Source organism: Papio anubis, chromosome 5, assembly GCF_008728515.1.
Source record: "Papio anubis isolate 15944 chromosome 5, Panubis1.0, whole genome shotgun sequence".
Taxonomy (NCBI): domain Eukaryota; kingdom Metazoa; phylum Chordata; class Mammalia; order Primates; family Cercopithecidae; genus Papio; species Papio anubis.
The window spans coordinates 102,299,185-102,319,064 of NC_044980.1; the positions used below are offsets into that span (position 1 = coordinate 102,299,185).

The following is a 19,880-nucleotide window of genomic DNA, read 5'->3' on the forward strand; positions in this document are numbered from 1 at the left end:
GAGTGGGCCGGGTGGGCAGTAGAGCCAGAGCCACGCCTGCACTCAGCTGGGAGCACAGCGAGACTCCGTCTCAAAAGAAATAGAAAATTTATCCACAGGCTAGGAGGTCATAGGGAGGAGGAATGGGAGGGGATGTTACCAAAAAAAGTTAGGAAGAATGAATAAGACCTAGTATTTGATAGCACAACAGGGTGACTATAGCCAATAATAATATAACTGTACATTTTAAAACAACTAAGAGTATAATTAGATTGTAATACAAAGGCTAAACGCTTAAGGTGATGACTACCACATTCCTTATGATGTGATTATTACACATGGCATGACTGTATCAAAACATCTCATGTACCCCGTAAATATATATACCTACTATCTACCCACAAAATTAAAAATAAACAAATTAGAAAACTAAATAAAGACTGGCACATAAAGTATTCAAAACCATGTTGTGAACTTAACCTTGCAGTTGAAAGGCACTGAATACATTCTTTTTTTCTTTTTCCTTAGCCAATGTAATATTAAAGACTATCTTTTCTTTAAAAAAATAAAAGCAGTGGCAGGGTTTGAGAAGATTGACTCAAACTTTGAAAGAAGTTCTACTTTGGGTAAAGTGCTATCAAATGGCATTGCATGCTATGGACAAATATTTTGTGTAAGGAAGAGTCAATCGATGTGGCAAGCTTCATTTTTGTCTTATTTTAAGAAATTGCCACAGCCACCCCAACCTTTAGCAACCGCCACCTTGGTCAGAAGCCATCAATATCGAGGCAACACCCTCCGCCAGCAAAAAGATTAGGACTAGCTGAAGGCCCAGATGATTGTTGGCATTTTAAAGCACTAAAGTATTTTTAATTAAGGTATATACATGGATTTTTTAAGACATAATGATATTGCACACTTAATAAACTACAGTGTAATGTAAACATAATTTTTATATGCACTGGAAAGCCAAAAAAATTGTGTCATTCAATTTATTGCAATATTCACTTCATTGCCATGGTCTGGAATGAAATCTTCAATAGCCCGGAGGTAAGCTGTGCATACTGAAGAGCAGGCAGTGTATACAATGTGGGTCTGCTGGACAGAGGATGATTCATGTCCTGGGCTGGATGGAGCAGGAGGGCATGAGATTTTAATCACACTAGTCAGAACAGTGCAAAATTTAAAATTTATCAATTGTTTAAATCTGGAATTTTACATTTAATATTTTCAGCCCTCCTTTGACTGCAGGTAACTGAAACAGTGGAAAGTGAAACCATGGATCGAAGGGCCTACTGTATACCTTATCTAACTTGTATAGGAAACTGAAAAGGGAAAGAAACTGTTTCTTCTATACAATCAACATTTCCAACATTTCTGTGACCAGATATATCAGGGGTTTTCCCACACTGATCAATTCTCAGGCACCAGCTGGTATCCTACACATCATTTCAATTCTGACACTATCTACCTGGAGTTATGTCAGATCCCACAGGGTTAAGAGTTCAATCCCACAAGACTGCTCCCACATTTAGATGACAATTGCAACTAGTGGGTCCCTAGGACACCCACACTTCTGTCTTACAGAATGCAAGATTTGGATGCAAATCAGGGTTCCAGAAACTCTCTCCTCATGTTCATTATTTTGCTACGATAGCTCACAGAACTCAGGGAAGTATGTTTGCAGGTTAAATATAAAGGATTTGATGAGGAACATAAATGAACAGTCAGATAAGGAAGTGCATAGGACAAGGTTCAGAAGGGTCCTGAGCTAAGGAACTTCCATCCCTGTGGAGCTGGGCTGCATCACTTTCCTGGCATATGAATGTATTCACTACCCTGGAAACTTTCAAACCCTGTACTGTAGGGATTTTTATGGAGGCTTCATCATGTAGGCATAATTCTTTTTTTGAGATGGAGTCTCACTCTGTCACCCAGGCTGGAGTGTAATGGCACAATCTTGGCTCACTGCAACCTCTGCTCCCAGGTTCAAGCAACTCTCCTTCGTCAGTCTTCCGAGTAGCTGAGACTACAGGCATGCACCACTGCTCCCAGCTAATTTTTATATTTCTTTTAGAGATGGGGTTTCACCATGTTGGTCAGGCTGGTCTCGAACTCCTGACCTGGTGATCCACCCATGTCAGCCTCCCAAAGTGCTGGGATTACAGGCATGAGCCACTGTGCCCAGCAGGCATAAGTAATTCTTAACTCAATACCCTGCCCTTCTCTCCTCTCCCTTTCCTGAATAATGGCTGGGGCTAAAAGTTCCAAGCTTCTAATCATGGCTTAGTCTTTCTGGTGACCATTCCCTATCCTGAAGCTACTCAGGAGCTCACCAAGAGTTGCCTCATTAGAACAAAAGATGTTCCTATCACTGAGGAAATTTTAAGGGATTTAAGAGTTCTGTGTCAGAAACCAGGATTAAAAGACCAAATATTAGAAAAAAAGAAGTTCCTAGAACCCCTATCACTTGGGAAATTAGAAAAGTTTTAGGACCTGTGTGACAAGAACTGAGACAAATACTATTTATATTACAATATCACCTAATTTGATTACAGATTCATTATAACCTTTGTCACCTTTCCTCAGCAATGTTTGTATCACTTTTAGGATGTAGTATTCAGGTTATCATTGCATTATTAGGTTTGCTTCTTCAAATAACTGAAATTCTTATCCATAGTTTTAAAATTGAAAATAGAATATAAAGCTATAATACAAAATACAGCAATATAAAGCAATGAACTATATAGCTTACATTAGTTCTTTATGAAAGTAATCTTAGATAAGAAAGATTTGATTATAACATGTTAAATACAAGCCTCATTCCTAGAAATACATGTACCTTTTACATGTAGTTCATATTTTTATCCCAATCATCTATAAACTCTATGAGGGTAAGATATATGTCTGTTTCTTCACAATTGTATTTTGCTGTGTAGTAGAGTCTACTTGCGTGCACACATGTGCACATGCGCACACACACACACACACACACACCCCCCAGTGTGGAAAACGCATCATTTAGGTAACCTTAGTTTTTACCTACAAGCAAAAACTGGCTTTACCTTTTCAAATGTTGACCTTGCTTTTGGGAAGTGGTGGTATTTAGAATTCTGAATGGGACTTTAAAACAAACAAACCACATGGTGCTATATATTGTATTAAATTAATCTAATCCAGGTTTCTCAGCCACTACCAAACCTCAGAAAATTAACACTGACCAGGCATGGTGGCTTATGCCTGCAATCCCAGTGCTTTGGGAGGCCAGGCCTGGAGGATTGCTTGAGGCCAGAAGTTCAAGGCCTGCCTGGGCAACATAGGGCCACCCTGTCTCAAAAAAAAAAAAAAAAAGAAAAGAAAATTAGCTGAGCATGGTGGTGCACGCTTGTGGTCCCAACTACTCAGGACGCTGAGGCAGGAGGATTGTTTGAGCCCAGGAGTGTGAGGCTGCAGTGAGCTATGATTGTGCCACTGCACTCCAGTCTGGGCAACAGACTGAAACTCTGTTAAAAAAAAAAAAAAAAAAAAGTTAATGTTTCTATTGCCAAACGTTTGGAAATGTTGACTTAGAGATGGGAATAAGTAGCCAGAAATTGCTTTTGTAGAATACCCCCTAATTATGTTTTGGAAAGAGACTAAGTGTAGATGAGGACACTGAGAATGAGAGATATTTTGGACTGTATGGCCATTATTATGCAGATAATATTCAGCTTTATTCAGCCATACATCTCTCTTTCCTTTAGTCCAGATGGTGAAATGACTCATCTCTTCCACTGGCCAGCAAAACAAGGGAGACAGAAGAGGAGCTGTTATAATCCAGATAAAAATGGATGATGTTTCAGAGGCGGGGGAAAATATTTCTAGGCAATGATGGTAGTACATTGATAGTGCTTGTTAATACTTTACATTCCTTTTCAGGTTCACAGCTTGAGTTTCACATTGCTTCCAGATTCCCAAGAGTAGTTCTGAGCAAGAATTCTTTTTATCTTTCTCATGTATGCAAGTGGTAAACATTTTTGACCTTCAAATGATTTGTTTTGGTAATTTCACTTTGTGAAGATGAAACATTATCCTTCAAACATGTGACTTTTTTTGTTACTTTCCTTGAAAACCACCTAGCAATTTTATATGAAGTACGTTCTTATTTACAAATGTGGCTAGGATTAACGTATAGTTCCTTCACTGAATAACCGGAAAAATGCCTACTGGATAGAAAGAACAATGAGATAGAAAATTATGGGGTCTGATAGACAAAAATAAACAGTAGGAGGAAGAGAGTTTTATGTATGTCTCTTTCTGTGGTTGTCATTAGGTGAGGTTATGGTTATGGTAAGTCTGTGTGTAGGGCCTTTTAGGTATGTAGTCACAGATAGTTTTGTACTTCTTTTTTTTAAAAAAAAAAATATTTTATTTTATTTTATCTGGGGTACGTGTGCAGGATGTGCAGGTTTGTTACATAGGTAAACGTGTGCCATGGTGATTTGCTGCACCTATCAACCCATCACCTAGGTATTAAGCGCCTAGCATGCATTAGCTATTTTTCCTGATGCTCTCCACTCCCAACTACCCTCCCTGAACAGGCCCCAGTGTGTGTTGTTCCCCTTCCTGTGTCCATGTGTTCTCATTGTTCAGCTCCCACTTATAAGTGAGAACATGTAGTCTTTGGTTTTCTGTTCCTGTGTTAGTTTGCTGAGGATGATGGCTTCCACCTTCATCCATGACCCTGCAAAGGAACTGATCTCATTCCTTTTTATGGCTGCATAGTATTCCATGGTGTATATGTGCCACATTTTCTTTATCCAGTCTATCACTGATGGGCATTTGGGCTGGTTCTATGTAGTCGTTGAAGAAGTCATTGATTTCTAGGAAAATACTAGAGTTTGTCACTAGCTAGAAGTTCAGTTTCTAATACAAGAAAGAGTTTGAAATATTAACAAACAGGTAAGATTTGTTTGTAGCTATTAGTGGCATAGTTGTACCTCTGAATCTAACTTCTGGTTCCATTTGTTAATAAAGCCATCAGCCTGAATTTCCTAAATGACAGTTCAAACCATATTTTCCTCTATCCTAAAATATTTTATAACTGCCCATTCCCTCTAACATTGGGAAAAATCTTTCCCCTGGGTGTTCTGGGACAGTTCTACACAGCAGGATCTACTTTGCTGCTGTTATCCTGTGAGGGCTGTTTATGTGTACTATGCTAGCCAAACTAAACTTGTCTATAGAATATATAATTTATTAGGATTCCACTACAAACTTGCTGACACTGCTCCTGTCACCCAAAATGACTTTCTGCAGTATAGTGGAAATTTCTGTTTTGTATCTGCCTAACATAAATTTTCTCTTCTTCTGGTAACAATGTCTAGATTTTCCACTGAGGATGAACCTCCTCCCATTGCAAGCAATCTTGGTTGGTATCTCAGTCAAGGTGCTCATTCCACCTCTGCCTGGTATATAAAAGTGGATCCATTACACAAGATAAGCCAGTCCAATTCTCTCTCTCCCTAGAATTTGAATCTTGAGCAGCGTAATAATACAAATGGTTTCAGCTGATTCATCAAGATAGTGGTGTTTATTAAAAGAGATTGCCAATTATCTTCTACTTTCTAGATATCCAGATTTCACATCCTTTCCAACACAAAATTATTCAGCTTTTCTGTAATTCAATGAGCTAAGCCTTTATACATCTAATAAGTTCCCCATCTGCTTCAGTTAGAGACACTTTCTATTGCTTGTAAACAAAGAATACTGATGGACCCTATGGTAGGCAGAATAACAGCTCCTTAAAGAGTCCACATCCTAATCCCCAGAACCTGTGAATATGTTATGCTACATGGCAAGGGAGAATTAAAGTTGCAGATAAAATTAGTTTACCACAGGGTGCGGTGGCTCATGCCTGTAATCCCAGCACTTTGGGAGGCTGAGGTAGGCAGGTCACCTGAGGTCAGGAGTTTGAGACCAGCCTGGCTAACATTGTGAAATCCTGTCTCTACTAAAACACAAAAATTAGCTGGGCTTAGTGGTGTGCTCCTGAAATCCCAGCTACTCAGGAGGCTGAGGAAGGAGAATCGCTTGAACCTGGGGGGTGGAGGTTGCAGTGAGCCAAGATTGCGCCATTGCACTCCAGCCTGGGCGACAAGAGCGAAACTCCATCTCAAAAAACACAAAACAAACCAAAAATTAAGTTTGCTAATCAAATGACTTTAAGATAATGTATCCTGGATTATCTAGGTGGCCCAATGTAATCACACAGCACTTAAACAGGGAAGAGAGAAGCAGAAGAGTAAAAAGTAGAGAACGACATGTGATAAAGACATCACCAACCATTGCTGACTTCGAAGATGAAAGGGGTACAATGAACCAAGGAATGTGGGCAGCCACTAGAAATGCAAAAGGTGCCCGGCATGGTGGCTCACGCCTGTAATCCCAACACTCTGGGAGGCTGAGGTGGGCAGATCGCTTGAGCCCAGGAATTTGAGGCCAGCCTGGGCAACAGGACAAAACCCTTTCTACAAAAAAAAAAAAAAAAAAAAAATCCGGGTGTGGTCTTGCGTACCTGTAGTCCTAGCTACTGGGAAGGCTGAGGTGGGAGGATTGATTGAGCCTGCGAGTTCAAGGCTGCAGTAAGCCTGATCGTGCCGCTGCACTCCAGTCTGGGTGACAGAGAAAGACCCTGTCTCAAGAACAAAAAAAAGCAAAGAATGCATTCCTGCTAACACCTTAATTTTAACCCAGTGAGATCTATTTTACATTTCTGAACTCCAAAACTGTAAGATAACAATTTGTGTTGTTTTAAGTCACTAAGTTTGTGGTAGTTTGTTAAAGCAGCAATAGGAAATTACTACGGATCCACAAAATATGACTGCATAAATCCTACATTTCCTTCAAAGCAAATACCACTTTCTCCATGAAGGCTTTTATTTTTTATTGTTTTTAATTATGAAATATTCTGAAACTTATGAAAATGTAGATAAATTTATCATTAATATATGTTTGCCACCCAGTTTTGTCAAATTATGAAATTTGTAATATTAGTTTTAGTATTTTAAAAAGTAAATAAAACATAACAAATATAGTTTATTGAGTACAGTTTTCTTGATCTTATTTCCCTTCCAATTTCCCCAGATTTAACTCCTAACCTGAATTGTCATTCCTTAAATATGTAAATCTAATTTATTTCCACTAATTTTATATGCATAAAATTTTAAAACAATTTTCAGTGAAAAGTTGCTGAATGATTTACATGAAACTATCATTTATATAAATTTGAAAATGTGAAAAATATAAATTCTTTATGTATGAATAACTAAATTATAAACTTATCATTGTAATTATAATATAATAAATTTAAAATAAATTATAAAACTATGCACAGGAATGACATAGAAGATTTTTCTGTTTTTAAAATTAATTTCTAGTTTAAACACTCTATTTTGAGGGATTTGGTTACTGCTACTTAGCTTACACACCACTAGGTAAGAGTTTTCTTTCTTATGTAATAGTGCGGCAGTGGATAGCGCAGCGCATTCTGCCATCCTCAACACACGGTTTCTACCTGAGGGATGAAGATGGTGCTCTAGCTCTTCCCATTTCCTGGCATGAAGAGGGAAAAGATAAGAATAAGAGTCTCTTTCTTTTTTAGCATGACAAGGAAGTGACATATCTCTCTTCAGGTCACATCTTATTGCCAGAACTTAATCACAAAATTACACCCAGCTGTATGGAAGCTAGAGCATGGAATGTGACTTTTGGCAAAGCAGCAAAATGCCCAACAATAATTTGAAATTTCTATTTTTAAAGAAAGCAGGGAAAATTTTGACACTCCTCTTTCAGTAAGATAGGCCTAGTAGTCAAAAATCATCAAGAACAGAGAAAACCTGAATATTATCAACCGACTGAATCTGGTTGACATGTATAATGCATTTCACCCAACAGCCAGAGAATACACATTCTTTTGAAATACACAAACATTTACTAAGATCGACTTGATTCTGGGTCGTAAAATAACTTTAACAAATGTAAATAATTGAAGTCATGCAAAATATATTCTCTGATTATAATGGAATTAAACTAGAAATTAATTTTAAAAACAGAAAAATCTTCAAACACTCCTAAATAATCCATCAGTCAAAAAATAATTCTCAAGGGGAATAAAAAATATTGAACTAAATAAAAATGAAAACACAACCTAGCAAAATCTGTGAGATATAGCTAAAGTAGTGCCTAGAAGGAAATTTATAGTATTAAATACTTACATAAGAAAAGTTTCAAGTAAATAATCCAAGCTCTCACCTCAAGAAACAAAAGAACAAAGTAACCCAAGACAATCAGGAGGAAGTAAATAATAAATTTAAGGCCAGTAATTGTGAGACTGAAAGCATAAAAAGAATAAATAAAATCAATTAAAATAAAAGCTGTTGTTTGAGAAGATTTTTTAAATTGATAAACTTCTAGCAAGATTGAGAAAGAAAACAGAAGAGGCAACAATTACTAATTTCAAGAATACAAGAGGGAATATAACTACAGACCCTGTAGAAATTAAAAGGATAATAAAGATCCACTACAAAAAACTCTACATACATAAATTCAACAACTTAGATAAAATGGAAAAATTCCTTGAAAACCATAAGATGAAGTATATAATCTGAGTAGTCCCATAACTACTAAATAAATTGAATTTATAGTTAAAGACCTTCCAAAAAACGTTATGCTCAGATGTTTTCACTGGCAAAATCTCCCAAACACATAAAGAAGAAACAACACTAATTCTACATGATCTCTTCCAGAAAAATAGAATAGTAGGGAATACTTCCCAACTTATTTCAAGGAGCCAATATTACTCAGATATCAGAACCGGACAAATACATCACAGAAAAGAAGACTGCATGTCAATTTTATTTATGGGTATAGACATAAACATTGTCAACAAAATACTAGCAAACCACATTCAGCAACATATAACAAATGGCATATTTGGCTGTATACCATAGCCAAGGGGGGTTTATCAAAGGCATGCAGGGTTAGTTTAACACCTAAAAGTTAGACTGGCATGGTGGCTCACGCCTATAACCCCAGCACTTTGGGAGGCCGACGTGGGTGGATCACTTGAGGTCAGGAGTTCGAGACCAGCCTGGCCAATAGGGTGAAACCCCTTTTCTACTAAAAATACAAAAACTAGTAGGGCGTGGTGGTGCATGCCTGTATCCCAGCTATTCGGGAGGCTGAGGCATGAGAATCTCTTGGACCCGGGAGGCAGAAGTTGCAGTAAGCTGCAATCACACCACTGCACTCCAGACTGGGTGACAGAGCGAGACTCCATTTCAAATAAACAAAACAAAACAAAAGTTAATTAATTTGTTTTTTCTTTTTTGAGACGGAGTCTCACTCTGTCACCCAGGCTGGAGTGCAGTGGCACAATCTCAGCTCACTGCAACCTCCACCTCCCAGGTGCAAGGAATTCTCCTGCCTCACCCTCCTGAGTGGCTGGGATTACAGGTGTGCACCACCATGCCCAGCTAATTTTTGTATTTGTAGTGGAGATGGGTTTTCGCCATGTTGGCCAGGCTGGTCTCAAACTCCTGATATCAGGTGATCCACCCACCTTGGGTCTCCCAAAGTGCTGGGATTACAGGCATGAGCCACCAAGCCCAGCCTAAAAATTAATTAAGGTAATATATCATGTCAATAGAATAAAGCACAGAAATCACATGATCCTTTCAATAGATGCAGAAAACTCAGATTTTCAGAAAAAGAATGAATAGAATTGGCAATGGTAAAGGCTTGGATAAAGCCTGAAGACGACATTTGCCTTTTGTTCCCTTAAGTTTTTATTAAACCTTAAAGAGATAATTTCAGGGTTTATCATATATGTAGATCTAGTATATAACAACTCTAGCTTATTAAATGCAGAGTGAAGGTAGATCAATAGAGTTGCAAGAAAATAAGATTTTACAGGAAATTATACATTCTTAACTATGGGTGAACTGTGAGAGGTTAAGAGTATACATTATAATCCACAAAATATCAATTATGAAACAATTCAAAAAAGTATATCTTAAAAGTCAATTAAAAAATTAAAGCAGAATTCTAAAGAAAACTAATATATATTAAAATTAATAAAGGAAAAATAGAAGAAAAAAAGCAACAGAGATAAGTAGAAAATAAAAAATAAAATAGTAGACCCAAACCCATGTATATTAATAATTACATTAATCATTAATGGACTAACCCATTATTTAAAAGGCAGAACTTGTCATAATGAATAAAATAACAGATTCCAAATATAAACTGTCTACAAGAGATGCACTTTAGGCCGGGCACGGTGGCTCACGCCTGTATTCTCAGCACTTTGGAAGGCTGAGGAGGGTGGATCACCTAAGGTCAGGAGTTTGAGACCAGCCTGGCCAACATGGTGAAACCCCATCTCTACTAAAAATACAAAAATTAGCAAGGCATGGTGGCAGGTGCCTGTAATCCTAGCTACTTGGGAGGCTGAGGCAAGAGAATTGCTTGAACCTGGGAGGTGGAGGTTACAGTGAGCCAAGATCGTGCCAGTGCTCTCAAGCCTGGGCAAAAGAGTGAGACTCTGCCTCAAAAAAAAAAAAAAAAAATGCACTTTAAACAGAAATATACAGAGAAGTTGAAAGTAAATGAGTGGAAAAGATATACCACATAAAGAGTAAGTGTAAGAATGGAGTGGTTATGTTGATGTCAGATTACACAGATTTGAGAACAATATATTATTGGAGAAAAGGAAGGATATTTCATAAAGTCAAAAATGTCAATTTATCAGGAAGGTATAAAAAGCATAACCATTAGGGCCCAATAACAGAACTTCAAATATATGAGGTGAGAGATACAAGAATTAAAAGGAGAAATAGATAATTCCACAATGATAATTAATGAATTATAACACCCCCTTCTCAAATTTGTAGAACAACTTGACAAAAATCAACAGAGACATAGAAGACCTGAGCACTATCAACCATCCTAACTTATTTGATATTTTGAGAACTCTATACCCACTAAAAGTAGAATATACACTCTTTTCAAGTGTACGTGGCAAGTTTCCCGGAATAGATCATATTTTGTGCTATAAAAGTAGTCTCAATGAATTTAGAAACATTACACATATACAGAGTATGTTTTCTGATTAAAGTGGAATTAGATTAAATTTAAAATAAGTTGACAGGCCAGGCACAGTGACTCACACCTTAATTCCAACACTTTGGGAGGCCGAGGTGTGAGGATCACCTGAGGTCAGGAGTTCGAGACCAGCCTGGTCAACATGGTGAAACCCCATCTCTACTAAAAACACAAAAATTAGCCAGGCATGGTGGTACATGCCTGTAATCACAGCTACTCGGGAGGCTGAGGCCAGAGAATCACTTGACCCAGGAGGTGGAGGTTGCAGTGAGCAGAGATTGCACCACTGCACTCCAGACTGGGTGACAGAGCAAGACTCTGTCTCAAAAAATAAAATAAAATAAGATAAAATAAAATAAAATAAAATAAGTTGACAAAGAAAATCCCAACTTTTGGAAGTTGAACACCATACTTCTAAAGTACAAAAAAATTAGAGATGTATTCTAAACTTAATAAGAAAAATAGAATATATTAAAAAGTGTGATATTCAGCCAAAGCTGTTTTTTGGAGGGAAATGTATAGCATTAAATATTTATATTCAAAAAGAAGAAACATCTCAAATCAATTATCAAGAAAAAACTTCCACCTTCAGAAAGCAAAAAAAAGTGGAAGAGGAAATTGAACAAAAAGCAACTAGAATAAAGGAAATAATAAGGGAACTGAAATCGATAAAATAGAAAATGGTAAAATGAGAAACCCAATGAAACAAAAAACTATTTCTTTAGAAAATAAATACAATTGATAATGCTCTTGCCAGAATTATCAAGATAAAAAGAAAGACATAAATTATTGACAGCAATGAGAGAGAGTTATTATTGTAGATTATAGATCCCATAGACATTTAATATATATTATGGTGATCTTATGGAGAATGTTATAATACTTTAATAAACATTAATAAATGTTATAATACTTTAATAATACTTTAATAAACTTTAATAAACAATCTAGATAGAATGTACAAACATCTTAAAAGAAGCACTGTCATTAAATTCAAATTACTTAAAATATAAAACTTTCCCAAAAAGGAATAGAAAACTTAAACAGCTCTATATCAGCGAAATAAATTGAATTCATAATTTAAAACTTTACCCCAAAGAAAACTTCATGTCAGATTATTCACTGGTAAATTGTATCAAACAGTTAGGGAAGAATTCATCCCAATTCCACACAAATTCTTTTTGAAAGGAGAAGAGGAAGGAACAATTATCAACCCGTTTTATGAAGCCAAAATTACTTTGATGCCAAAACCAGACAAAGAATAGAACTATTAAGAAAAATATCTTGTAAACAGAAATAAACGTCCTCAGCAAAATATTATCAAATCAAATCTAACAACATATAAAAAGAACAATGCATTATGACCAAGTAGGTTTATTTGGAAAATGCACGGCTGGTTAAACATCTGAAAATCAATCAATGTAATTCACTGTATTATTAAAATAAAAGAAAAAGCCACATGATCATCTCAACAGACACCAAAACATTTTTTAAAATTCAAGACTATTTTATGATTAAAAACTTGCAGAAAACTGAGAATAGAAGAGGCTTTCCTCCCATTAAGTAAGGTCTCTTATTGAAAAACCCTACAGTTAACATTGTTATCAGTGGAAAACAGGCCAATTCTTTGTATCTATGATTAGGAACAAACTAAGTTATGTCCATTCTTACTACTTTAACATTGCACTGAAGGGTCTTGCTGATATAATACAAAAATAAAAACAGGGTTAAAAACTGTAGAAATTGAAATGGAAGAAGTTAAACTGTCCTCATTTGCAGATGACCTGATTGTTTTGGTTTTTGTTTTTTTTTTGAGACGGAGTCTCGCTCTGTCGCCCAGGCTGGAGTGCAGTGGCCGGATCTCAGCTCACTACAAGCTCCGCCTCCCGGGTTCACGCCATTCTCCTGCCTCAGCCTTCCGAGTAGCTGGGACTACAGGCGCCCGCCACCTCGCCCGGCTAGTTTTTTGTATTTTATAGTAGAGACGGGGTTTCACCGTGTTAGCCAGGATGGTCTCGATCTCATGACCTTGTGATCCACCCGTCTCGGCCTCCCAAAGTGCTGGGATTACAGGCTTGAGCCACCGCGCCCGGCCTGACCTGATTGTATATGTAAAAAATCCTTAGGAGTTAACAAACAATGTACTAGAATTATTACAGGAATTTAAGATTTGCAGAATACAAAATCAATATTTGTAAATTGGATTTATATATAATAGCAAACAATAGGCAATGAACAAAAAATTTTTAAACTCCATTTACAATAGAATTTAAAATATTGTGAAATAAAGTTAATGAAAGCCATGTAAGACTTGTACATTGAAAACTATAGAACATTGCAAAGGGAACTTAAAAAGACCTAAATAAATGGAGAACTCTAATTATGTTTACAGAGTGTAAGCCCCAATATTGTTAAGATGATAACCTTCCCCAGGTGATCTATATCTTCAGTTTCATCCCAGTCATAATTCTAATTGGCTTTTTATTTTTGAAGAAAATGAAAAGTTGATTAAAAAACTCATACGGATTTATACATAAGAAATGAAACTATACAAATACTGGAAGAAAATATGTGTGAATTACTTTTTAGCATCAGTATTTACAAAAGGTTTCTGTGAGTCAAAATGCAGTAACAGGAAATACTGATATATTTTATTATGTGAATATAAAATGTTTACATATCAGAAACATCACAAATAACTTTAAAAGACAACTGACACTCTAGATAAAACATATAGCAGAGATAAAGGACTTATCTCTCAAATATAAAAATAACTCTTTATGTAAAATAGAAGAGAAAACACACCAGTATCAAAAAGCACACTTAATACCCAGATCATGGTTTCTAATACCATTCTCCAATGAAAGAAACCAGGGCTCCTTGGAGAAACAGCCGACTCTACCACTTGGGCAAGCACTATACAAGATGAATCGGGAGCATCTTGTCTTGTAATACCAGAAAGTAAGGAAATGCTACACACACACACACACACACACACACACACACCCCAAGCAAAAAATCTGAAAAACATATTGACGAGGGTGTGTCAAAAGTGCATAGGAGCCAACTTGAGAGAGTTCTTACTGGCTGAATCAATTTGAGCAACGAAATAAATAAAAGAGTATTGGATTTGGAGTATAGTCTAGTACAAAATACATATTCATGAGTCAATACAGATATAAATAAATGATTGAATAAAGTAATAAATGGATGAGAAGGAACAAATCTCCTGTGCAGAAGAATTTCAAACAATTTACGTAGCTACTTCACCCTCAAGGAGATGGAACATAATTCCCCATCCTGAAAGTGTGGGCTGTGCATAGTGACCTCATTTCAAAGAGTACAGTATAAAAGAAGTGGGAAGAAGAAATTTTACAGTAGTTCTCTACTGACAAACATTACCTAAGCCAGGTTATTGAGGTCAACATCAATATTCATAAATCACTTCTTGGTAGTGTGTACCCTATGATGTGATGAGAGTGGCACTCTACCTGTGAGGTCTTCCCCAACAGAACCAATAACCTCAGTCTTATAATAAGAAAAACAACAGACAAATTCTAAGAGTGCAGCATCCTACAAAATACCTGACCAGTTCCTCTGAACTGTCAAGATAATCAAAAAGAAGCAAAGTCTGAGAAACTGCACAGCCAAGAGGGGCTTAAGTAGATACACAACTAAGTGCTATATTGTATCCTAGATGTGACCCTAGAACAGAAAAAAAAATTAGGTAAAAACTAAGGAAATTGGGATAAACTATGGACTTTATAACATTAACATATCATATTAATAATAATGTATCAATATTGGCTCCTTAATTGTAAACTATGTGCCATACTAATGTAAAATGTTAATAAAAGGGAAAACTAGATGTAGGGTATATGGTAACTCTCTGTACTATCTTCTCAAGATTTCCACAAACCTAAAATTGTTCTAAAACATCTATTTCTAATTCTATTTTGAAAATTAAATAAAATAAAAAATAGGGGGAAGAGGATAACTAATCGTTAGAAAAATGTGAAAAAGACAGAAATAGACAACTCACAAAGAGGATATAAAAATTGCCCTTAAATATCTGAAAAGATGTTCAATTTCACTCACAATTAGAGAAATGCAAATTAAAACATTTATTTTGTCTTTGCAAAACCTTTTCTATTTTGGAAACAGCACCCTCTTTTGTTGAAAAGGTGCTCTTTCACCCCACTTTATCCCTCTGGTTCTAGCTAGAACTATCAGTTGCACCAGACACAGTGGCTCATGCCTGTAATCCTGCCACTTTGGGAGTCTGAGATGGGAGGATCACTTGGGGCCAGGAGTCTGAGGCTACAGTGAGCCATGTGCTCCAGCCTGGGTGACAGAGTGAGACTCTGTCTCTAAAAAATTAAATAAAACTATCAATCATAACCATTTGACACATACTAATCACTCAGTTATTGTTGGCTAGTAACTTGTTATCTGGCTGTGGCAAAACCTACACTTGAGAAAATTTCTATTCATGCATCTATTACATTAGTATGGTACATAGCTTACAGTTAATGAGCCAATATTGACACATCATTATTAACTAAGTCCATAGTTTATCCAGAAATTGAAACATAGTCCCCTTGTAGGTCTGGAAGATTGAAAAGAGGTTAATAGTCAGTATGGTAGGCACAGTGGAAACAGCCATGCTGGTAGAAGAATTTATATGTGAATTAGGACATACAAGTTCTTTACTGGCTCAGGCCCAAGATATATGCTATGTAGTTAGATTGAAAATTCTCCTGACTCTGATCCCTCTTTCCTACTTGCATGGTCAATATCTATCATATCAGCTACCGCAGTGACATGTTTTGGCTGCTATTAGTTTGATTTCTAAGCTAATCATCAAGAAAAACCATTAAGAGAGTCCCTCTGTCTGACACACACTACTTGTTCATCATAAAATTGGAAGTGTGTGGGGAAGAATATCTTACATCAGAGTCTATTTGGGCCACATTCACCTCTGTCCCCGGCTCTGAGAAGATGTTCATGTGTAGGTTTTAGATGATTGGGTCCTCTGTACAGTGGTGGATGGTGAAATCCAGCTTGTGATACCAGCCATTTCCTGATTACTTTACTCTTACTAAACTGTAGATTCTCACTTTGTTTACAGATCTTTTCTGGTTTCTAATATTGTAGCCCTGGTTGCTTAGTTTCTGATCTCAGTATATAAATCCCCAAACAGACAAGCATTTATAAGTGGGCTTAGGCAGAGTCTGCTAACAATTGTCAATTTCTAGGAGTCCTGTGTCACTGATTAAACCTGAACTACCCAGGAGACTGCAGGAAACATTGGAATGTGAATTTATTAACTTAAAATGAAAAATATCATGGGAATAAGAAAACTCATAATTGCAGCGAAGAGCCTATTCTCGCCTTTAAGATACATGTGATTAGAAGGTAATGTGGTAGATGTAGAAATCTTAACAACAGGCATTAGATAAATCAAATGTTTGTTACTATCAAGGCTGATAGTAACAAACATTTGATTTATGGACATGGTCTTGCTATAGGGATCAGGGTACTCAAAATATGATACCCAAGATTCTCTTTACTCAAGAATCCACTGAGATGGATGGTGCTGACATTTTTCTCTACATCTCTCGTTTGTGTGTGCTGGGAAGGGTACCAAACTGTTTTCCATGACTTTTCCTTTCTGGATTTCTTTGGCTGATATGACAGGTATATGCCTGACAGGTATCACCTTTATATTGTGATTCTGAAGGTTTAGGAAGTTGTCCCTTTTGTAGGAGATTGTGTCCACAATTACTAGATATTTTTGTAGGAATTGTGGACACAAAATATCTAGTAATTGTGCTCATTTTGCAGTTGAAGTCTAATAAAGAACTCTATCGCCCTCATTTTTGAGTTCTTGAGGGCCACTGGTATATATAATTCTCGGTACACACCACATCTAACTTCTCACAAGCACAACATTTTCAATTTGTTGCTATATGGAGAAAAACTTGTAAGAAACAGATAGATGATAGCCTCAGAAATTTTTCTTTATATTATAAAATGTAATAGACAGGAAAAAATGTTGAGATGCCAAATTAAATTAACTATAAAAGACATATCTATAAAATAATCAAAGGAGAAAGTTGTTCTTAGCGTAGATGGGGAGCAATACTTTAGGATCACTCATTGTGTTTTCTGTGACTTAATTTTTAACGTTTGATCAATTTTAATCTTAATAATTATAGTGATCAGCATCAGATAAGGATAAATTTGCTTTTAGAATGCATAAATAATGTTCTAAAACTTTTTTGGGAAGACCACAGCCTATATTGGAGTGAAAGATACAAACATAATATTAACAATACCAAAGAAATTATATTATCAACTAAGAACTGTTCATATGCTGGTGTCTGCACATTATTTTTCTTTCCTTGAACTTCCCATGTAAGAGGTAGTGATGAATCTCAATTATTTTTTAATTAGGTGAAGTTTAAATGTATGAAATGTCATCAACTCACTGTCATGTTTTTTTTTTAGTGTACCAAACATATTTACATTTCTTTTTTTTAAGAAAATGACAAAGACCCAATTTACCAGCCTTATTTTTTTAAACCTAAGCTTAACATTACATAATTAAACAATTGTCAGAACTTACTAATTTGCCAACATTCATGCACAACTGGAAAACGTCCTTAATTTATATTAAACCAGAAATATATTACCACTAATGCATTAGTATTTTTCACTACTAAATACTGAAAAAATTTGAAATTATTTTTGTAGAAGATTTCTCCTAGCGATGTTAACTTCACAGCAGGCTGACATTACTTGGCTCAGGTTTCAGACACAATGGAAAAACAGATCCATGCTGGTGTTAGTGTACAGTCTTGTCCAACCACTACTAAAGATCATGGCTCACTTTTGAGTATTTGTTTTTAAAGCAAAGCGCGTGCGGAGATTCACAGCAATTTTAAAGACCGAATAAATGGTCCTATTATTACAAGTAATGGCAAAAGCTGCAATTACTTTTGCACCAACCTAATATGTGGTCCAAACAATAAATTCAAAAGTCTACAACAAATAGGGGCTCTGATAGCTGTTTATAAGTACTTTAGGTGCAATTACACTGAAAGCTGAGTTCATTTGAAATCTTCAAAAATTGTTTCTGTTAATCCTCAAATAGTGCTTGTTATAGTTTAACATTAAATGAGAGCATTGAATTACTTGTTATTCAAGCACAGCAGTTGTTCCTTACTATCTTCCGTGAGGACATTAACTGGCCATCTTTTTTCAGCTTCTACTCCTTCTTGACCGTTCTTGACAATTCTCTTCATAGTGATCTTTCTGCCATTAACTATTTTAGTAGAAGTTGATATAGGTTTGAAGTTGTCCATACCATTACCACCAAATGACGTGAAACAGAATAAATTGAGGCCCCTTGACCTGCTGACTCGAATGAAGTAAATCCTGTACCAAAAGAAGAAAATCAACTTTCAAAAGATGGAAATCCACTGAAAGCAGAGAAAAATGTCCCCATTCTTTGGCTTTTGCTTCCTTAGGGACCCCTTGGATTCCCAAAAAAGTCCTCAAATGGGTTGTCAAAGAAGATGAAAATGAGTCCCTTCCACCAAAAAATTCCCTGAAGACATCATTAGCGTTGGCATGTGAAGCCAAACTCAAACGTACTGTCAAAATGACTTCCACCTTCTCCTCCACCATTTAATCCTTCTTTGCCTATTTTTCATAGATGTCCAGTTTTTTAGCATCTGACAGCGCTTCATATACCTCAGCTACTTGTTTGCATTTTCTCTCTGCTTCTTCTTTATTCTCAAGATTTTTATCTGAGTGCCACTTCAGTGCCAGTTTCCAATGTGCATTCTTTTTTTTTTTTGAGATGGAGTCTCTGTCACCCAGGCTGGAGTGCAATGGCATGATCTTGGCTCACTGCAACCTCTGCCTCCCAGGTTCAAGCGATTCTCCTGCCTCAGCCTCCTGAGTAGCTGGGATTACAGGTGCACGGCACCATGCCTGGCTAATTTTTTGTATTTTCTTTTATTTTTTTTAGTAGACATGGGGTTTCACCACATTGGCCAGGCTGATCTTGAACTCCTGACCTCAAATGATCTACCTGTCTAGGCCTCCCAAAGTACTGGGATTACAGGTGTGAGCCACCGCACCCAGCCCAATATGCCTTTTGAATATCCTTAGGTGAGGCCTGTCTCTGCATGCCTAGAACTTCATAGTGACACATCATTCTTTAACAGATTGCTGGATCAGGTCCAAAATTACAAATAAGACAGAACTTATATCAAATGGTGTCTTATTTTCAGGTGCGCAGGGAACATTCATGAAAATTTACCATATCTTAGGCCACACAAATGTACGCACACACACATACATCTCAGTAAAGTCCAAAGAATTGAAATAATATCAATAGCACTTTCTGAACATAAGGCAATAAAATTAGAAATTAATAATAAACTTTTTTTTTTTTTTTTCAAGACAGGGTCTTGTTCTGTCACCCAGGCTGGAGTGCAGTGGCATGATTTCAGTTCACTGCAGCTTCCACCTTCCAGGTTCAAGCCATCTTCCCACCTCAGCCTCCTGAGTAGCTGGGATTTCAGGCGTGCCCCACCATGCCTGGCAAATTTTTGCATTTTTTTGGTAGAAATGGGGATTCATCATGTGGCCCAGGCTGGTCTCAAACTCCTGGGCTCAAACAATCTGCCTGCCTTGGCTTACCAAAGTATTAGGATTACATGGCCAGCCTAAGCTAGGCT

The 19,880-nt window shown here is 36.6% G+C and overlaps 1 pseudogene; it reads right to left on the reverse strand.

Annotated features, from left to right (window-relative positions):
- Nucleotides 1–17,826: 17,826 nt before the first annotated feature.
- On the reverse strand, nucleotides 17,827–19,582 carry LOC101003623 (annotated as a pseudogene).
- Nucleotides 19,583–19,880: the final 298 nt, after the last annotated feature.